Source organism: Nyctereutes procyonoides, unplaced genomic scaffold (assembly GCF_905146905.1).
Source record: "Nyctereutes procyonoides isolate TBG_1078 unplaced genomic scaffold, NYPRO_anot_genome, whole genome shotgun sequence".
In the NCBI taxonomy this organism is placed as follows: Eukaryota; Metazoa; Chordata; class Mammalia; order Carnivora; family Canidae; genus Nyctereutes; species Nyctereutes procyonoides.
Window position 1 is genome coordinate 32,610,036 of NW_026575082.1, and position 19,570 is coordinate 32,629,605.

Consider the following 19,570-nt stretch of genomic DNA (forward strand, 5'->3'; position numbering starts at 1 on the left):
CATGTCTTACATATTATTATTGGATACGTCTTCTGATAAGAGCTATAAATACTTTGGTTAGTTTTCCTACTTTGCCTTCCTTAACATTCCTTGCTTCTAGACTATTAATCTGGTCAGAAAACCATTTCCCTTCAGATGATTGGAGAAACTGCCCTAACTGCCAGTTTTGCATGAGAAGACTTTCCCCTCAACCAGGAGCCCAGGACTTACCCTGAATCCTGAAACAAATCATACTTTGAAAACGGCTGACTTGATGATCCTTGGGTCCCTTTTTCCTGGGGCTGCTGACCACCAATTCTCATTAATTCCTATAACGTTACAAACTCAACATGGAAAACCATAGTTCTGTAAACTCCCTTTTGAAAGATAATGAGAAGAAGATAAAGGGAGATGTTACATGAGCCAGTCTTGACATCTTGGAAAATTCAAGCCGTGTGGTGCAGCACAGAGCTGTCTGAGCTCCTAACCACACTCCCCGCCTCCCATACTGGTGCCCGTCCCTTTCCTCCTCAGCGACAGGGTCAGTTGCCCAACTCTGTCCTTCCTTGGAATCCATGAGAAGGAGCTTCTTCCCTCATGTTTTTGGAATTCCCTAGCTGCATAGGAGGTACGTATGACTTCAGGGACTGGGACCCTTGCTCACCCTACAGCCCGTTTTGCTACAGTGGAATTTGGGGTCAGTGTCTTCAGGGATCCTCCTATTATCATTACCTAAGTGATTCCCTCGTCTCTCTTGCAGCTCTATGGTTATGAGTTTCAGCCCTAGGACAGGATCATAATTCTTCTCATAAACGGATAGAAGGAACTGATGATTCGTGGGAGATGATCTAAGAGGCTTTGTTTTACTCTCCTCAATTACTGCATTTAAACAGTGGATCTAAGGTGATGTGCTGGAAGCCACTTCTGGGGATGCTTGTGTGATACCTTTCTCTAAGAAGTTGAAATCCTTTATATTTGAAATTTTAATATTTCCATTATTTCCCCAATGAGAAAACCAAGGGATCATATAATGGCACACTTAGGAGCCAGACTATGTTGTAGAAACAGAGACTTGTTGTATAAGCCTCCCCCCCATGGGGGATAATGTCCCCGTCACCCGTGTGTCTTTCAGGAAGCACCAAGGTCAGTGAGCATGACTGCTGGACCCCTAGGCAAGGGAGTGCGGAGGGTAGCAGGGGGATGCTTCATGACCCACATGGCTGGTCTTAAAAAGAGGCATGAGAGACCATGTCGTGAGGCCAATGTTTTAAGTGTCTGGATTATTACTATTATTGCACAGGCCTCAACAGCCACCATAGGCCTGCCACTCCCTGTGGTCTTTCCACTCAGCTGCCCTTATACCCGTAACTTTCCTGGCCCTCCTGGTCAGCATTTGTTTTTGAAGCCTGTGGGGAGACTGAGGCCCTAACAAGAAGCCGAGTTGCCGTGGCTCCCGTGCCAGTAGAGGCAGGTCTAGAACAATCTCGGGCAGAAGGCCGTGGTCAGTCCAATTGGTCGAGACCACCATCCCTTAAAGGAGGAGAAGAGGCAAAGCTCTCTCTCCACCCTCTTCCCCTCTTTCCTCCTCCTGCTGCCCTTACCAGCAGAGGGAACGTGGATTAATCAGTTGCCAGGACCTGTCCATAGACTGGTTTTGTGTCCCTCGTGGTCGCATTTGTATTCCAAGTGGCCACAAGGGGAAGAATGTACAAGAATCCATTCCCGGTACTGAAAATCTCAGACTGTGGCACGTGCGAGCCTTCGGACAGCCGAACCTTCTCTGTGGCCTTTGATGGCATACGGCGGTGACGGTCCTCCTCCACGCATCGAAGGCTGGCCCTTCGTGCAGCCCCCACGATCTCACCGGATGCAAAGGGCCGAGGACAGAGGGAGCAGGTGCATGGGCGGCAGGAGCACCTTTAATTGTGAGGCAAAGGGAGTGCTTCCTCTCATCCCGAATAGATAACCCAGAAATTACATCCTGAAACTTATTTCCCCGGAAAGAAAAGGAAGGGGAGGGATAACTGCAAAAGAAGATCCTTCTAATATGGTATTAGACTGTAATTCATAGGGAAATTTATGCCTGAGATATGAATTTCTGAAAATAGGGTTTTTTTTTCAAAGGAAACACTGACACATCCTTAATTATAGAGTAATAAATACCATGGTATATTATCTTCTGATATTTCCTTACACAGATCTCAAAGCATGCAGCTGTTTTTGAAAACTGATAATCAAGTACAATATCAGTATATCACATCTTGTGCTTACAACACACCCTTCAACCAGACAACCTCACGGAGCCCGAAACAGTGAGTCCGGGGCTGCTCATAGCACAAGCCTAACTGAACCAATTAGCCTCGAATCGTAACGTTAAGAATCACAGTCGCACCGAGGTGCCTGTCCTTGCCAGGAAAAGGCAAAGCGCATGCCAAGGAAAAAAGCCTCTGCTTCAGGATCACGGAGGCAGCTCTCAAAAGCCAGAATAACTTAATGATCAATCAGAAAAATCTAGAGCAGTAACTCCTTAAGTGAAGGATACATAAAAACTGTACAAAGCGTTAATAGTGCATGGGGAGGTAGAACAGGATTTTATCAGAAAGTCTGAGGCTCTTAGAAAGCTCCATGGGCTGCTTCCAATCCAGGCAGCAAAAGACAGACAAACATGGTCAAAGAAAAGTACGTGGACAAATGCGGGGGGCAGGAGAGGAAATGAAGGTTACACAAGGCCAATGTGATTCAGAAGGAAAGGGAGGGAGGAAAGCCGAAGGAGCCAGCTGCAATTACTAAATGTTACATTAGCAAGAGCTGAAATTGAGAGGAGGAGGTCTGGGTATTTTACTAAGTGGATTAATGTCCTCTTCTTTGGGTGTCTGAAGTTGCAGATTTTAATTTATTTGGTGCAGGGTTTTATTGTGAAACTCTTAATGGGGTGGAGGGATAAACAGGGACAATTATAAACAGAGAGTAGGAAAGGGGAACATGAAATGGTGTTTTTTTCTTTATTTTCTGAATAAATTCAACTAAAATAAACACAGGGTTTGAAGTTATGGACAAAGGTAAATAGTCAACAAAGTATTTATTTAGTTGACTGTGATAGCACTCAAAGGAGAATTAGAGGTACCTACAAAAAAAAAAAAAAAAACCAAGAGGACAAAACGCCCCCAGAAATGCGTCAAGCCAAGGATTTTCAGTGGCTTAGGGGCTCTCCTTTCTCCACCCGTTTAAAAAAATAAATCATAACTTTGGCATTTAGAAACCTAGTCATGAACATCATTTATTAATATAAACTTAATCCTGTGCTGTTCTTTGGTGGGTGGTAAAAACATGAACTAAACAACTGGCCTAAAACACGACGATTCTCTCAAATGCTGGGAAGCTATAAGGAAAGAGAAACTCCGACTGTGTATGCTCTTTCACCTTCTTTATTTTACTGGAAGGATAAAGTCAAAAGGTGGGGAGGGCAGAGCCAAAGCACATAGGCCTAAAAGAAGCTTGCAGGAGATTTTTAAAGTTTTCCTAATCGTGTACCAGAAGAGGAGATGGGCTTGGGACCTAGTGTGATTTATATCCTTTTTTGACTCTGCTAAACTACTAACTACCACTTCTGGGGAAGGTGGGAAATAAGGAAGGTTCTGTGCCTTCTGCAACTGAAGAGACCAGGGCAGAAACTTAACCGTGTCCACACCCTGAGGGTAACTGTCCTGTGGCTGGCAACCAGTCCCCAAGAGTTCTGGGTTCAAGCATTTGAGGGGCCGATAACATTAGGAATCATTTAAACTGAAGGTATGGATCAGCAGGTATTTATTTGAGAATCACTGACACGCAGCTCTGGAGCTTGAGCACAGAGAGCGTTATTTGGGGTGTGGGCAAATCACTTCTCTGGAACCACATGAAAAGACACTTTGAAAAGAATTGTAGAATGCTGGGGGGGCGGGGAATGACCCTGGCGAAAAATACAAATGAAAAAAAAAATGGAAAAATATCCTCTACAGAGAGGAAGATGCATAAGACGACCCAACAAGGTGGCCTTGTTGCCTTCCACCTGCTGCATCAATTCTATCAGTAAACAGATTCCCAACAAGGAGGCGAAGGTCCATGTCTAAAGGTGACCCAACAACCGGAGGGAGGAAACACAGAAGAGGACCCGGCGGTGGGACAGGGTGGCCCCCAGAGGTCACCTAACTGCAGGGTCAGAAAGGGGGGCGCAGAACTAGAGCTTTGTGATGTGAGTAGATGCTGGACTCAACACTTCTCCATGGATGGAGAAGGCCGGCTGTTGCGGGGTCACCGCCTGTTCTGTGATGCTCCTTGACAGCCAAGTCCTGGAACCACACACCTCTCCCTATTTTCCCCTGGAGCTGCAGGGCCAAGGTGGGGACCTGTGCTCTCGGGTGCTGGCTGCCTTGTTCCCTGCCTTTCAGGCGGCTTGGCTCTTCCCCTGCATTTCCCAGGCTGTGATAACAGGCCAGGAAAAAAAAAAAAAAAGGAATCTACAAAACTGAAAAACAATGTGTGTGTGCGCGCGCGTCTGTGTGCGCGCGCGAGTGTAGGATTTCGGTGGAGATCGTGAATTGCAACACTCTAAGCACCAAATTTTGAGACTTAAAAAGTATGAGCAATGGAGTTTTGAGGAAGCAAGATGTGCTGGAGCAGAGTAATCATGGTCCTGGGGGGGGGTCCCCAGGAGCTGGGCAGCAGCGCCTGTCCTGGAGCGTGCAGCTGCGAGCCGGCCCCAGGCCCCAGGCCCCGGGGGCGCGGCCGCCTGCACCTTCCCTTGGCACAGATGGGGGGCCGGTTCCCACCCTCGGCGTTCTGAGCGCCCCTCGGCCGCGGCCGCCAGCTGCCACACGGCAGGTGCACGCCCGGTCCCGGGCTGCGGGTCCCCGCCGCTCGCTCCCCGCGCTCCGTTGGGCCGCGGCCCGGCCTGCGCTCGCCCCCCGCCCGCCCCGGCCCCGGCCCCGGCCCCGGCCTCGGCCCCGGCCCCGAGCTCCGAGCCCCGCACCGCGCCCCGCCAGCGACCGGGCCGGAGGGCCACGCGGAGGTCACCGGGTCGCCGCCCAGCGTCCGCCCCCGCCCCCGCCCCCGCACCCACTCCAGCCCCCGCGCGCACCCTCGTCCCCACCCCCACCCTGCACTTGCACCCTGCCCCCACCCCCACCCCCGCGGCCCCGCCCCGGCCCCGGCCCCGCCCGCCCCGCGCGCTCGCACTCGCGCGCTGCCCCGCACGCGCCCCGCGTGGCCCGCTGGCGCCCCTGCTCCCCCCTGCCCGCCCCGACGGGCACCCAACTTGCTTCCCCGGGTGGCCGGTCCGTCCCGGGGGGGAGGGGGGACCCGTCTGTCCTCGGCGAGGACGCCCGGAGCCAGGACAGGGGTACTGATCGCCGCGCCCCCTCCCCTTGCGAACGGGAAGGTCACCTGAAGCCAGAGCCCGAGGGGGGGGAGCCGGCCGGCCGCGGAGTGCGCCCCCGCCCCCTGCGCCCCCGCCCCCTGCGCCCCCTGCGCCCCGCCCGCTCCCCCTGCGCCCCCTGCGCCCCCGCCCGCTCCCCTGCGCCCCCACTCCCTGCGCCCCTGCGCCCCCGCCTCCTGCGCCTCCTGCGCCCTCCGCCCCCTGCGCCCCCGCCCGCTCCCCTGCGCCCCTGTCCCCTGCGCCCCCGCCCGCTCCCCTGCGCCCCCACTCCCTGCGCCCCCTGCGCCCCCGCCCGCTCCCCCTGCACCCCTGCCCCCTGCGCCCCCGCCCGCTCCCCCTGCGCCCCCGCCCGCTCCCCCTGCGCTCCTGCCCCCTGCGCCCCCCGCGCCCCCACTCCCTGCGCCCCCTGCGCCCCCGCCCGCTCCCTGCACCCCCATCCCCTGCGCCCCCTGCCCCCCGCGCCCCTCCCGCGGCCCCGCAGGGGGTCGAGGCGGAGCCGGGAGGGGACACGGCAGGGGCCACGGGAGCGGAGAGTGGAGTGGGCAGGAGAAGGGGCGCAAGCCCGGCTGGCCTGCGCTCACCTGCTCGCTCACATGAAGTTTCTGAGAAACTTGGCGGTCCGAGCCCGACGGCCGCCCTCTCTCAGGAGCCTCCCTGCCCTGGGACTGTGCATCACTCGTGTTGATCAGGTGCAGACATTAGACTCAGGTGCATAAGGGAGGGAAGTGCCCCTCGTCCTGGGCTTCGCCTATTCCAGGCAGGACGGCGTGTTTCCTGCCTGGTGCCCCCGACACACCATGTGCGCTAACGGCCCCCCAGGACAGGAGCCCCTCACCTGGGGTGCTCGTGACCTGACGTGGCATCTGCCTCCCAGGATTCCACCACCCCCACCCCCCCCACCCCCCCACCCCACCCCCGCTGCTGGAGGTGCAGGCTTGCAAATATGGGGCGGGTGGGCGGGTTGGTTGGTTAAAATGTGAGAAAAGCAGCCCAGGGGTGCACCGAGGTCCCCGAGGTGGGCCTACAGGAGCCTCCCCTTGAAAGGCTAAACACGAGCACTTGGGAAGTGCATGGAGAACACACTGTAAACAATGATAATCAGGGCCTTGGAAAAAAAAATCATAAAACTGATTGAAATATCTGATTCATTATTTATTCATCACAGCCTAACTTTGCAAATCCAGGAACAGTGTTTGAAAACCCAAGTGCCTTCTATTTTGCACATCGACTCAGCAGATAGGTCTCCTTTTCAACATGTAGCGAAAGGGTTAAAGCTGTAATTTTTAGAAAAGTATCTCAGGAAATGACATTAAGATCTGATACATTTCCCTTTCTTTCTGGCAATAATCTGCCCCCCCCCCAAAGAAAAGATACACACTTATTGATATGATGATCATGTTTCTCATTATGAGTACAAGTGTCAGAACGATTCCTGTTTGTGCAAGTGTTTTTAAAGCTGCGAGGACACTTTCACTACCATGAAAGCTGACGAGCCAATGAAGGAGAACTTCTTTTAACTCCATAATAGCAGGTTACATAGTAAATGAACGCGGATGGTCAAATAACCAATTATGGTATAAATATCCGTTGTTTACAGAGAGGTGGTAAATGAGCCTTTGGAGTACAAAGGATTAGGCCCATCTCAGCTACCACTTGTTCTCCAACCTATTATGTCTTTCCTTAGGAAGGCCAGTGCCACTGTAGGTAATATGCACACAGAACATACTTCTCTATGTTGATTTTAGTTTGCTTTATTTCAATGCACACTGTTGTTTACTTTTTAAAATTTAAATAAATGTCAGCATTGTATAATTTCTATGTTAACAAAGCAGTGAGCAAAATCCCTTGTATGTTTATAAAATATTATTGTTTAATTCACATAGTTTAGAAATTCCAAATGTTGAGAATAGGAAGGAGGCCAAATACCATCTGTTTATAACTATGATGCATCGTAATATGTGTACTTTTAAAAGGAGTTTGGTCAATCATGCCACTATTTTATCTGCTCGGAATATGTTGAAGATTTAAAATGTAATTTACAGGATTACTTTTAGTGCGTTGCATCCAACTGTGAGTTGTAAAGGAATCCGTCTCTTCTGTTTTTCTCAAATTAATCATGTAACAGCCCCAATTAATGGGGGCTGTTAAGCGGGTCGCTTTTTGCTTAGCTCCAGAATTCTTCTAACTTTGGCTCCGTCCACCTTCTTGATGCTGATAAAAACTCCAAGGACAAATGAAACAAAACACTCCTAGCTGTGTCTTTCTGCCAGGAGATAGTCACTTAGAATGGGAGGCCGGGGATGGTAGCTAATAATTAGCTAACATCAGCCCTGAGAAATTACCTGTGAAATACCCTTTCGTTCTGGTTTGAAAAACAACACTTGACACTCCCTGTTCTAAAATAGTACGTTCTTGTCGCAGGGACTTCGGATTTAACTTACCTTTTATTTCGAATGCATCTAATTGCATACCCTGTAACAAAGGGAGTACACTTACTTGCCATAGATGAGCAGGTTTGGAGGTTTTTTTAAAGTTACAAACTCAAGTTATCTAGTGAGAAATGTTCCCTTCCCTTACAAGCTAGAGAAACTCAGCAACTGAGCCTCCAGTGCAAGGCCGAAGTTGTGTTGAAGGCCAGAGGTGGCTTCAGCGTCTTAGGCCATGAGGTCTCTTTCTCAAGGAGGAGGAACCAAAAACTCAGATGTCCTGATAATGTTTGAAAATGTGATTAAAAACACGTATTAGCAGACGATGGTTGCTGGATTGATTCTTTTTGGCAAGGTAGCATCAGTAAAAAGCTACCCCTCGAAACGCTTTTATAGACAAACATGAGCAAAAATATGAAAACACACTCCCAAAGAGCTGGGCATGTTCTGGATGTTTTACTTCTCAGTTGAGTGTTCCACGGGTACTCTATAAAGTGGTTTCTCTGTGCATTTAATGATAACTGTTTTCTCAAACATTTTAGTTTTAGCAGCTTTAATCTAAAAGTCTATCAACCAAGAATTTTACTTACATATAATCAAGAACGTTAAGAATACTTTAGCCCCCAAAAAAAAAGAATACTTTAGCCCGGTAAGCAAACTGATCTATACATACTTTTTTTTTTTTTTACATTTGTCTAATTGTTGCATTTTAAAAGTCAATTTATTGTGTCTCTGGTCAGATTTTTTTTTTCTCTCCCAAATAATGAATCCACTGGGTCTTTATGTTAAAGAGATATACTCAGGCCTGTTTTCCTTGGAGTTAAAAGAAGAAAATGCCAGACTCTTTTTTTCTTAAGTAGTAGCTCAAGTGGACAGAGTAAAAGAGACAGTGCGAAAAAGCGAGAAACACGGGGGATAAAGGGAAGAAAAATTGGAGAAAGTATAGGGAAAGGAGGTAAGAGAGCAGACCCTAGAAGTGCAATAAAAGAGGCTCATCACAAAACTCAACATTGCTTGAGCGCCATAAGCCGTAATCATTAAAAAGCATCATCATTTCCAAGTAAAACCTAGACTGTTGCATTCAGATATTAAGCAGCTAAGGGAAACTCTTAAGTGAAATTCGATTGATACTCGTGGATCAGTTTTTCCATTCAAGTCCAACCTTCTTAAGCGAAGCTTGGGCTAGATATCCACATTTTCACTGCGGGAGACAGAGAAAGAGCAATAGAGGCATTCTTTGCTTTTAAGGCATTAACAGTCGAGAAGCAAGCCATGGATACATAAAATAAATGAGACTATGTATAAGCATCATTATATGCTACATACTGGATGCGTGAAAATAAAGACCATTTTATTCAGACATGCTTTGCTTCTGAGTACCTTGGCTAGCAGTGAATTTCTAAATGAGTTAAGCAACTCCTTAAATGCACAAATCCTTTGGAGCTCGATGAGTCTAATGAATTGTGGTAGGTAATATAATCAAAATTGTAACTGGCATGTAGGTGCTCATTTCATGTTCCCTTTAGAGCTGACTTAGAACCATGGCGATGATCCACATGAGCATGTAAGTCATCGTATAGTCACGTTATCTTGACAACCCAAATCACTTAATAAAACACACTTTAATAAGTTACCATAGAGCCCCGAAGTTAAGCCATATAACTTAATCAATACCGAGTGGGCATTTCTAGGTATCATATTTAAATTGAGTAAGAGATAAAAAGAAAAGAATTAAGAGTAAAAGAAACGTATGGGAAACTATTTGCTTTTCCAGTTAACATAAAACATGCCAGAAGCTTTTCCTCATGTTGCTCTCCATACAGAATTGGAGAAGTCAGATGAGGACTACCACTAAACAAACAATAAAAGCAGCAACAACAACAAACCTTGCTTGTTTAGGAGGAAAAACACGAAAAAGTAATAAATTCACCCATTTTAAGAATTAAGAAGAAAAGACATAAAATTTAATACACACAATAAATAATAAATATTCTTCAGTTTCACATGATGGCTAATTAAGGGAAAAAAGCCCATGTGAAAAATTCGGAGGAGAGACGAATAGAACAAGGTAATTAACTCTTTGCTCCTTCAGCCTTAAAGCAGAGAGAGCAGGGTAAGATTTCTTTTAAGTTTGGACCTCGGAGATCACACCGGCCTTTACAAAATAAAATGAAAGGAATCCGAGTAGCTCTGCAGCTCCAGCTCCCACCTTGCTTTTGGCCCTGCTCTGATGTTGGTGCCCCAACATGGTAGCCCCCTGAATGATTTGTTCTTTGATGAAATTCCTGCCCAACAGATATCCCCATGGAGAGTCAACAGCTGGGTTCTTCCTTGTTCTCTGGGCCCTCCCTTGACGGAATCAGCTCTCTGGTATCCGTCCTACCACACTCAGTTAGTCCTTGGGAGTTGAAGACGCATTTTTTTTTTCACCTGTCATCTAATGTCATCTTTGTAACGTCCTCGTGATATAGGGAAACCATAGCTTTAGTCCCAAACTTCAGAAGAAGCAACTCAAAGTCACACCGCTAAGTACACAGCAGAGTTGGGACTCGGCAGGCGTACCACATGGTGACCAGTTTCTTCTTCTCCCTTAGACTGAATTTCATATTCTGTTCTTCATTTGAATTGCGGTTATGACAATAAATTACAATGGCAGTCTTTGTGCTCAGTAGAAAGAAGAGGGAAAAGGAGGAGGAGCAGGGGCAGAAGGAAGATGGGAAAGAAGACAAGACAGGAAGAGAAATAAACCAAAACAATCCCCACAGGGTGTCTGTGAAGTGGGGAAAGATACATCTTTAAATTGCTCCCCTTCTGCTTGCAAAGAGTACCGGGAAAAGCACTTCCTAAAATTTGTACCATATAAAGGAAAAGCTAATTCCAAAGCTATCACAGTGCTTTGTGCTTTAAAGGATGGAAATCTGAAGTAGATGATCCACTGACAGAGCTCCTTATTGAGTTCTTGGATATGCATGAGTAGGCCACAACCTTGATTTTGAGCACAAGATGGAGAAGTGTTTGCATAAGAAATTAATAGAAATTTGGAGAAATTGAAAAATACGAAAAAAAAGAAGAAAAATACGAAAAAAAAAAACAAAACAAAACAAAGGAAAACCCAAAACACTTGATAGAGAGGAAAAGAAAATGGTCAAAGGATGGAGGGACATAAGCTATTGCCTTAAAGATAACATAGCCAGCAACAAATCCCCCACAGTGGGATACAGTGAATTTTTTTTGTACTTAAGGAGTATATGACACTCCAGTCTAAGCTTATACTCCAGTGTGTTCTCCATCTGTAACCCCAAGTCTCCACTGAGACTCTGAGACTCAAGATTGCCTTGATTTCGTTCCACATTTGGGGAAAGAAGGCATAGGGAAGGCAGACGGCGGTGACACCACAGAAGACGTGATCTCAAATGAAGGCGTAGAATAAGGACAAGAGATGATTAGGAGAAATGAAAGTCATCTGAGAATGAATACTAAGAAACAAGGAAACCCATAATACAGGAGAACTTGGGGGAAAAATGGCTATTTTTTCTGTGGTAGACACTTGACATTTTTAAGCGATTCGGCCTCTACCTAAGCTTCTGTTAGAATCTAAAATTCTATTTAAGGAATATAAATAAGTATTTATTTATTAACAAATCATAATTCTTTCTGGATAAATGTAGTCAGGCCTGGGGATTGAATTTTGCCTTGAACAGAGGAACAAAAAGACAACATTGGAATTCCGGTCCATCCTACCTGGAGCAGCTCCATCAGACTATTTCCACCAAAGGAGAGCGGCTGGGTTCTGCTTCTTAACCTCCAGCCAGTGAGGTTCCTCTCAATCCCAAGCTCACATGTCCAGCCTCCCTTTTATATGGTTCTCTATCCTTTTGGATTGTGTCCGGTGCAAAAAACCCCGAGAGATCTGGGTCAACTGAATGGCTCGGTAAGGAAAAATGATCACTTCAGACAGCTAGAAGCGTAGATGTAGAGTGATTGCATCTTTCACTTTTCCATCCTGATATGTTCCCTTCTCTTTGACTGCGACTGCTCCCCTTATGTTCACAAAAGGGCTACAGCAATCCAGCCATCACTTTTTTACCACATCCTTCTTTCCAAACACAGAAGGAACGTTTTCTTCCTTGAGTCTTTTTCTGCAATCAAGGCAAGCTTTTCCCAGAAGCCCCTTAGAATTCCCCATACACCTCATTGCATCCTGTATGCATACACTGGCATTGGGAATGGGAATGACTTCTATCAGTTAGGACCTAGCCTTATGGGCAACTTAAGTATCTTTACATATTTCTGATAACTTTCAACCAAGAACTGAAGATGAAATGTGCTACTCTGTTCTGGCTTTAGATGATTTGCTTTTACTTTCAAAGTCCTTTTTTTTATTTCATTTTTTTAATGTATGCAAAAGAAAGACTTGGATTTTAGAAATGTAGTTTTTAATCGAGCATTTATTGACCATGAATTTCTCAGTGATAATTTCCTCAAAGTGTTTAATGTCTTGTTTTTATGTTTATTCATACATTCCTTTTTTGTTCACTCAGTAATTCATTTGGGCAGTGATTTCTTCTTTGATGATTCAAAACATTGTTATTAGGTACTCAACGTGTATATGGAAGGCGTGGGGCTAGCAAGAAAAAAAGTGTCAAACAGTATTTGTATAACCTCAAACCTAAGGTGTATATATATATGTTTTTCATTTTATAACGTTTTTTAAGAAAGAAGCAATGGGATGAAAATGAGGAGTACGTGCACATTCCCAGTCTTTTTTCATCTTGCTAACAGTTTCTTGTGTTGAGGTGCATCCTGCCCTGAGAGTCCTGCTTTGACAGACAAGTTCCTTGGGGCTGTAGGCATGAGAAGAGGGCGGAAAGGGAGAGAGAACAAAAGTTCCAAAGGTTAAATCTGGGAGAGGAGGTTATCTTGACAGGAGACTGGAATTCCAAGACAGATGTAAAGGAGCAGAAACAGCTGCCATGCATGAACCACTGGATGGGGGAGGCAAAAGGGGATTTTTAAGGACCTCTCTTCCCCTCATCTTCTTCAACAAAACAAATGAAGAACTTGAGTTATCCAGAAATTATTTTTGGGTGCTGCACTATTGTGTGTGTTTTTAGCCATGATGCTGTTCACACAGTTATTATTTTGCAGTTCCCAGGACTCTATTTCTCTAACTGATTGCAAGTGATGAAAATCAACTCATGCTAATCAGGCATAAAATTTGGCTTATGTGTCAAAAAGTCCTAGAAGATGATCTTGGGCCTTAGCAGAGAATTCTATGCTTAAGCACAGTCTTCTGGGATCTGACTCATTTCTCTCTCTCTTTCTCTCTCTCTCTCTCTCTAGATTGTCATCTGGATTGTTGTTGTTTTTTTTCCCCTTCTAGAAGGCTACCTCAGTGTGGTGGGAAAGATGACTTGCATATTTCACATGCTCCTTACAGCCTCAGAAGAGAGAACCTATCATACCTAGCATCCAACTCAGACCCTGGTAGAAAGGACACTTAATCACCCTGCCTGGGTTACTTTCCCCGCACTTGTAGTAGGGAACTTCAGGAAACACAAGATGTAATTTCAGATGACCACACCAGTGTTACATTGGGATGGATCCTTCAGTTTATGTTAAAACAACAACAACAACAACAACAACTTACCAGCTATTGAGAAGAGGAATGAGTTGTGTGATAGAGTTAACATCGCATCTTTTGTGAAACAAATACTTTCTTGCTTGAGTTATTTATATGACTATCACAATACAGGGTAGATTTCCAACTTAAATTTGGATTTCTAGTTGTCTTTTCAAGTTTCTTTCAAAGGATTATACTCCAGGTTAACTTTGAAATGAAAGTAATTACACATGCAGGAAAACCTAGAGATAGAGCTATAAGATGGGATAAGTGAAGCTAACACTCATCACTGGAGAAGGATACACTTGCATTTAGATGCCATCTAGAAACTCTCAAGTCCTTTGCAGACTCCCTAAAATGGACAGGTCTCTACCATGAGATAAGCCTGTGTTTCCTTTAGTTATTAAAACATACTCAAAAGAATTGCCTGTCACATAGTAGGCAGTACACTTGACATTGGAAACAAATTGTAGAATTTCCAAGCTAGAGAGGTTCATGCATTTGAAGGATTCTCATTTAGGTATCAAGTATCTGTTAAAACATATTTGTTGATTTTTATTGAAAAACAGTTTTTAATTTCCAGGGATAAGAGAGTTAGTTATGGGAGGGGGATGTCTGAGTTTAACTAAATTGAAAGTGCAAATGGGACCCCAGTACTCCTTCTTATGCCTAAGACGTACACAACTGTTAAAGAAGTCAAGACCCATACCTGGGTTATGTACACGACTGGTCACTAGAATGTTGTATCTAACCGCTGGTGACACAAGTGACTCAGAAGTACTTTAGGCTCTGACTGTGAAGATTTGCTCATAATACAGAAGCAAGTGGTATACCTTTGTATAGACAAACTATTTGGATCATCTATTTTAAGTAAACAAAATAAAAATTTATGTACATACTCTTTAATTATGATAGATTGAATTATTTGCTTCCAATTCTTCCTTATCATAGGATTATACATTATATGCCCTTTTCCAAGTGACTTCACAGGGTAGCCTACTAGAGGAGGCAGGGTGCTCTCCCCAACATGTTGAATTCAGGTTTGGCTGTCACTTGCTTTGAACAATGAAAATGGGTGCAAGTGACAGTTTTAAGCTGAGACTTTTAAGCTGAGACTCTTACAGGAATTGCATATGCCCTACACATGAACTTCTGTCCCTCACCAGGAGATACCGTGGGCTGGGTAACTTGTATTCTAAGCAGAATATGGAGATACATGAATTAGACCTGAACCCAGCCCTCAGCCTGGAACCCCGAGCTGGGAACCTGAGTTGTACAAGTGAATTACAGCAACTCACAAGCTCATGAAAGAAAAATAAAGGGTTGCTTTTTTTAAGTCACTGAATTTTGGAGTAGTTTTTTTTATGTAGCATTATTATAGCAATAGCTGACTAATAGAGTAATATTTCTTTCCTCTCTAGGAGTGTTTTGAAATTGATGGTGCATCTAACAACTCATAGCATTGTAGGATCAAGGAAATTCACTAATTATACAGTTAATCATTTAATTAGAATTATAGGAAGTGGTACAAAAAGGATGCGAAGAGCACAAAACACAGAGACCTAATCTAATCTGAGAGTCAGGAAATGTTTCTCTGAGGAAGTGACACTGAGGCTGAGCTCTAGCGTTTGGCTAAGCAGAGTTGAGGGCAGGGAGAGAAGCATTCCAAACGAAGGGAACAATCTTTGCAAAGTCCTTAAGGTAAGAAAGAGAAGCTCAGTTCTTAAGAAGTATCTGGAAAGCAGAAGAAACAGGAAAATGCCAAGAGAATGGAGGTTGGTGAGGTTTACTACAGTATTATGGGCTGAACTGAACTATGTGTCTCCTAAACTTCATATATTGAAGTCTTACCACCCTGTACCTCGGGATGGGACTGTATTTGGAGATAGGGTGTTTAAATTAAAAAGAAGTTATGAGGGGATCCCTGGGTGGCGCAGCGGTTTGGTGCTTGCCTTTGGCCCAGGGCGCGATCCTGGAGACCCGGGATCGAATCCCACGTCGGGCTCCCGGTGCATGGAGCCTGCTTCTCCCTCTGTCTGTGTCTCTGTGTCTCTGCCTCTCTCTCTCTCTCTCTCTCTGACTATCATAAATAAATTAAAAAAAATTAAAAAAAAAAGAAGTGGGGCCCTATATCAATCTGGCTGGTGTCTGTATAAGAAGAGAAGACTAAAACACAGACACACACACACACAAATAAAAAATAAAACACACACACACACGAAGGGAAAATCATGTGAAGACTTGGGAGAAGGCAACCATCTATAAGACAAGAGAGGCCCCAAAAGAAATCAACCCTATCAGCACCCAGATCTTGGACTTCTAGCCTTCAAAAACTCCAGAATTGTGAGAAAATACGTTTCTGCTAACTAAGCCAGCTAGTCTGGCACGTTGTTATGGCAGTCTGTCTTAGTACATTCAAACTGCTAGAACAACAATACCATATATTGGGGGACCAACAGAAAACAGAAATTTATTCCTCATTGTTCTGGAGGCTGAGAAGTCCCAGATTAAGTGTCTGGTGAGATTCAGTGTCTGGGAAAATCCCACTTTCTTTTCATCTTCTCGCTGTGTTCCTACATTATGGAAGGGGCAGTGGGACATCTTTGGATACTCTTTTATAAGGACACTAAACCAACTCATGGGGGCTCCATCCTCATGACCTAATCACTTCCGGAAGACCTCACTTCCTGATGCCATCACATTGGGGGTTAGGATTTCAACTATGAATTTTGGGGGGATACAGACATTCAGTTTTTTTGTAACAAATTATATACACTACAAGCCTACTTCTAAGTACCATGCCCAGAAGTAGTAGCTGTTTAGTATATATTTGTTGGATGAATTAATGATGGAGATGAGTAAGCCATGTGAAATATGGCATATTAAAGGTTTAATTTTTTTAATCTAAAGAGCAATAGGTTATTGATGATTTTAAGCAGGAAAGTAAATTTATCAGATTGGTTTTTAGCAAATTTTCTGTGGCTGCAGTATAAATAATGAATTGGAAGGGAGGAGAATTAGGAGGTTGTCACAACAGACAAGGGAAGGACAGTGGTGGCTTACACTAAGGCAGGGACTGTGGAGATGGAAACAAATGGATTAAAGACAAATTCAGTAGAAACATCAAGGGAGCTGGGTGGTTGGTTGGACAATGAAGGAGAAGGAGAGCTCAGGATGACTTTCTGGCTTGTGAAATTGAGATGGGAAACCCTGGCAGAGATCCAGATTTGTGAGGAAGCCCACTGGAACTCTTTGTGGCAAATTGAAATGCCTATGGGATGTCGAGAAGAGACTTCCAGTTACAGGATTATTACAGTGTAGATAGTCTGAAAAGTCTCCCACTACAAATACTAAAATTCTAGATACAATAAAATAAACACTCTTCAATCTGTACTTGCCTTCACAAGACAATAAGAAACATCACCAGGGACCAAAAGGGAGAACCAAGAGCCCACGAGGCAATGATATAAACTAACAAGGCAGGTGGTAAATAAGCTGGGGTAGATAAGGTGATGGTTATATCTCAGAAACTTAGGCACTTTCATTTTCATACTCAGAGATATACAGTAAACAAGGCCATGGAAATTCTGAAGGGAGATGAGGGAGGATGTTGAAACTGAAACTTACGTAAATCCCGTATCTTTTAAGGGCTACTCATTCAGTAAAATGGGAGACAGGAAATAATCTGCAAACTAGCAAAAAGAGCTAGTTTAGCCTTGGGTGCAAGGTAGAAAATAAGCCTCCCTAGAGAATTTGTAAGCATAGACATGTCATGTGATTTATACGATTGAACACCAATCATCTGAGCTTGGTATTCAAATTGCATGGCTTCGGGGCAGCCCAGGTGGCTCAGGGGTTTAGCACTGCCTTCAGTCCAAGACATGATCCTAGAGACCCAGAATCGAGTCCCATGTCGGGCTCCCTGCTTGGAGCCTGCTTCTCCCTCTGCCTGTGTCTCTGCCTCTCTCTCTCTCTCTCTCTCTCTTTATGTCTCTCATGAATAAATGAATAAAATCTTAAAAAAAAAACTGCATGGCTTCCAAGACTCCATGTTGAGATATCAGTGTAGTCCCAGCAGAAAAGAACTGAGAGCAAATCTAATGCTGTACAACCTTATCCCAGGCCATAAGTGATGTCTTCAGCTGAAGCCAATCAAAGATGAGCTCACCATTCAAAATTCCAAAACATACAAGGTAACAATCCACCTTGAGAGATTTAGGAAAGAGAAAAAACAGCAGAATTATACTCCCAGGAATTGCAGAGCTATCAGATAATAAAAGATAATAATAATCAGAGAGACTATAACACATATAGCTTTAAAATGTCTAAAGCATTAGAGAAAGAAAAATAAACGCATTAAAAACAAGATACTGATAGATTTGAAAACGAACCAATTAGAAATTCTAGAAATGTAAAATATTGCCCTTGAAGTTAAATATCATCACTGGTTTTAAAGGCATATTAGATACAGTTTACGTGGAATTTATGAACTTGGATATAAATCTAGGTTATAAAAACAATAGATCTGACGTTATACATGTATATATAATTTACACACACACACCCACAAATGTATACACAAAAGGAGGTTCACGTGAAAAAGTCCCTTATAATAGAAATTTCATAAGTATTTAGTAGAGGAAATAGGACAAACATCAACCCATTAAAGCAGATCATCTACAAAGGAATGCTAATGAGATTGACAACAGACTTCTCAATTGTAACATAATAGGCAAAGTAAAATACTATCTCCACATGTTGAGAGGAAATAGCTGTCAATCAACAATTCTATATTCATATATATTTCATACTCTATACCTATATCATTCAAGAATGAGGCCAAAATTAAATACTTCTTTCCAGATAAATAATGAGAACGCTTATGACTCACAGAACTTTGCTAAAAGAACCAAGTCAGTATGTTCTTCATAGAAACAAATTGATGAGCTAGAGGATATTATGCTAAGCAAAGTAAGTCAATCATAGAAAGACAGTTATCATATGATCTCACTTATATGTGGAATTTAACAAACAAAACAGAGGATCATATGGGAAGAGAGGAAAAAAATAAAACAAGACAAAATCAGAGAGGGAGACAAACCATAAGAGACTTTTAATCACAGGAACAAATTGAGGGTCCCTGGAGGGCTTGGAGTTGGAGGGAGGAGGTAACTAACTGGACATTAAGGAGGGCATGTGATGTAATGAGCACTGAGTATTTTTTTTAATACCTATTTATTTATACATGAGAAACACACACACACACACACAGAGAGAGAGAGAGAGAGAAGCAGAGACATAGGCAGATGGAGCAGCAGGCTCCTCACAGGGAGCCCGGTGTGGGACTTGATCCCGGGACTTCAGGATCACACCCTGAGCCGAAGGCAGACACCCAACCCGTGAGCCACCCAGAGCACTGAGTATTATAAGATTGATGAATCACTGACCTCTACCTCTGAAACCAATAATACATTATATGTTAATTATTAAATTTAAATAAAATTTTTAAAAAGTGAAATACAAAAAAGAAAGAAAAAAATTGAATCCAGACAATAATTAGTTGTATGAAGCAATAGTGACAAAATAAAGTGGTAAATACATAATAAGTCTAAATAAGCATTTTCAGGATAAAATGAAAGTATCCATTTGGGGCATAAAAGAAGATGAAAGCATCACTTTATAGTAGTTACTTCCATGGGAAGAATGGCTACACTGGCTAATTCAACTATGTGAGTAAAGTTTTATTTTATTTTTTTTTTAATTTATGATAGAGAGAAATAGAGAGAGAGAGGCAGAGACATAGGCAGAGGGAGAAGCAGGCTCCATGCACCGGGAGCCCGACGTGGGATTCAATCCTGGATCTCCAGGATCATGCCCTGGGCCAAAGGCAGGTCTAAACCACTGTGCCACCCAGGGATCCCCTAAAGTTTTATTTCTTAAGTTAGATAGTGGACAAAGGTTATGATTCTATAACTCTTCATTTCTTTTTATGTATATGAATGTGTCATAAGAAATTTAAAAATCAATAAATTATCTTTCTTTTAAAGTAGAGTGGATATGAAAGTCTAAAAACAGCAATAAGACAAGTGGAGAATAAGCAGATTTTCAGTGTCATTACATTTTTGTATTAGT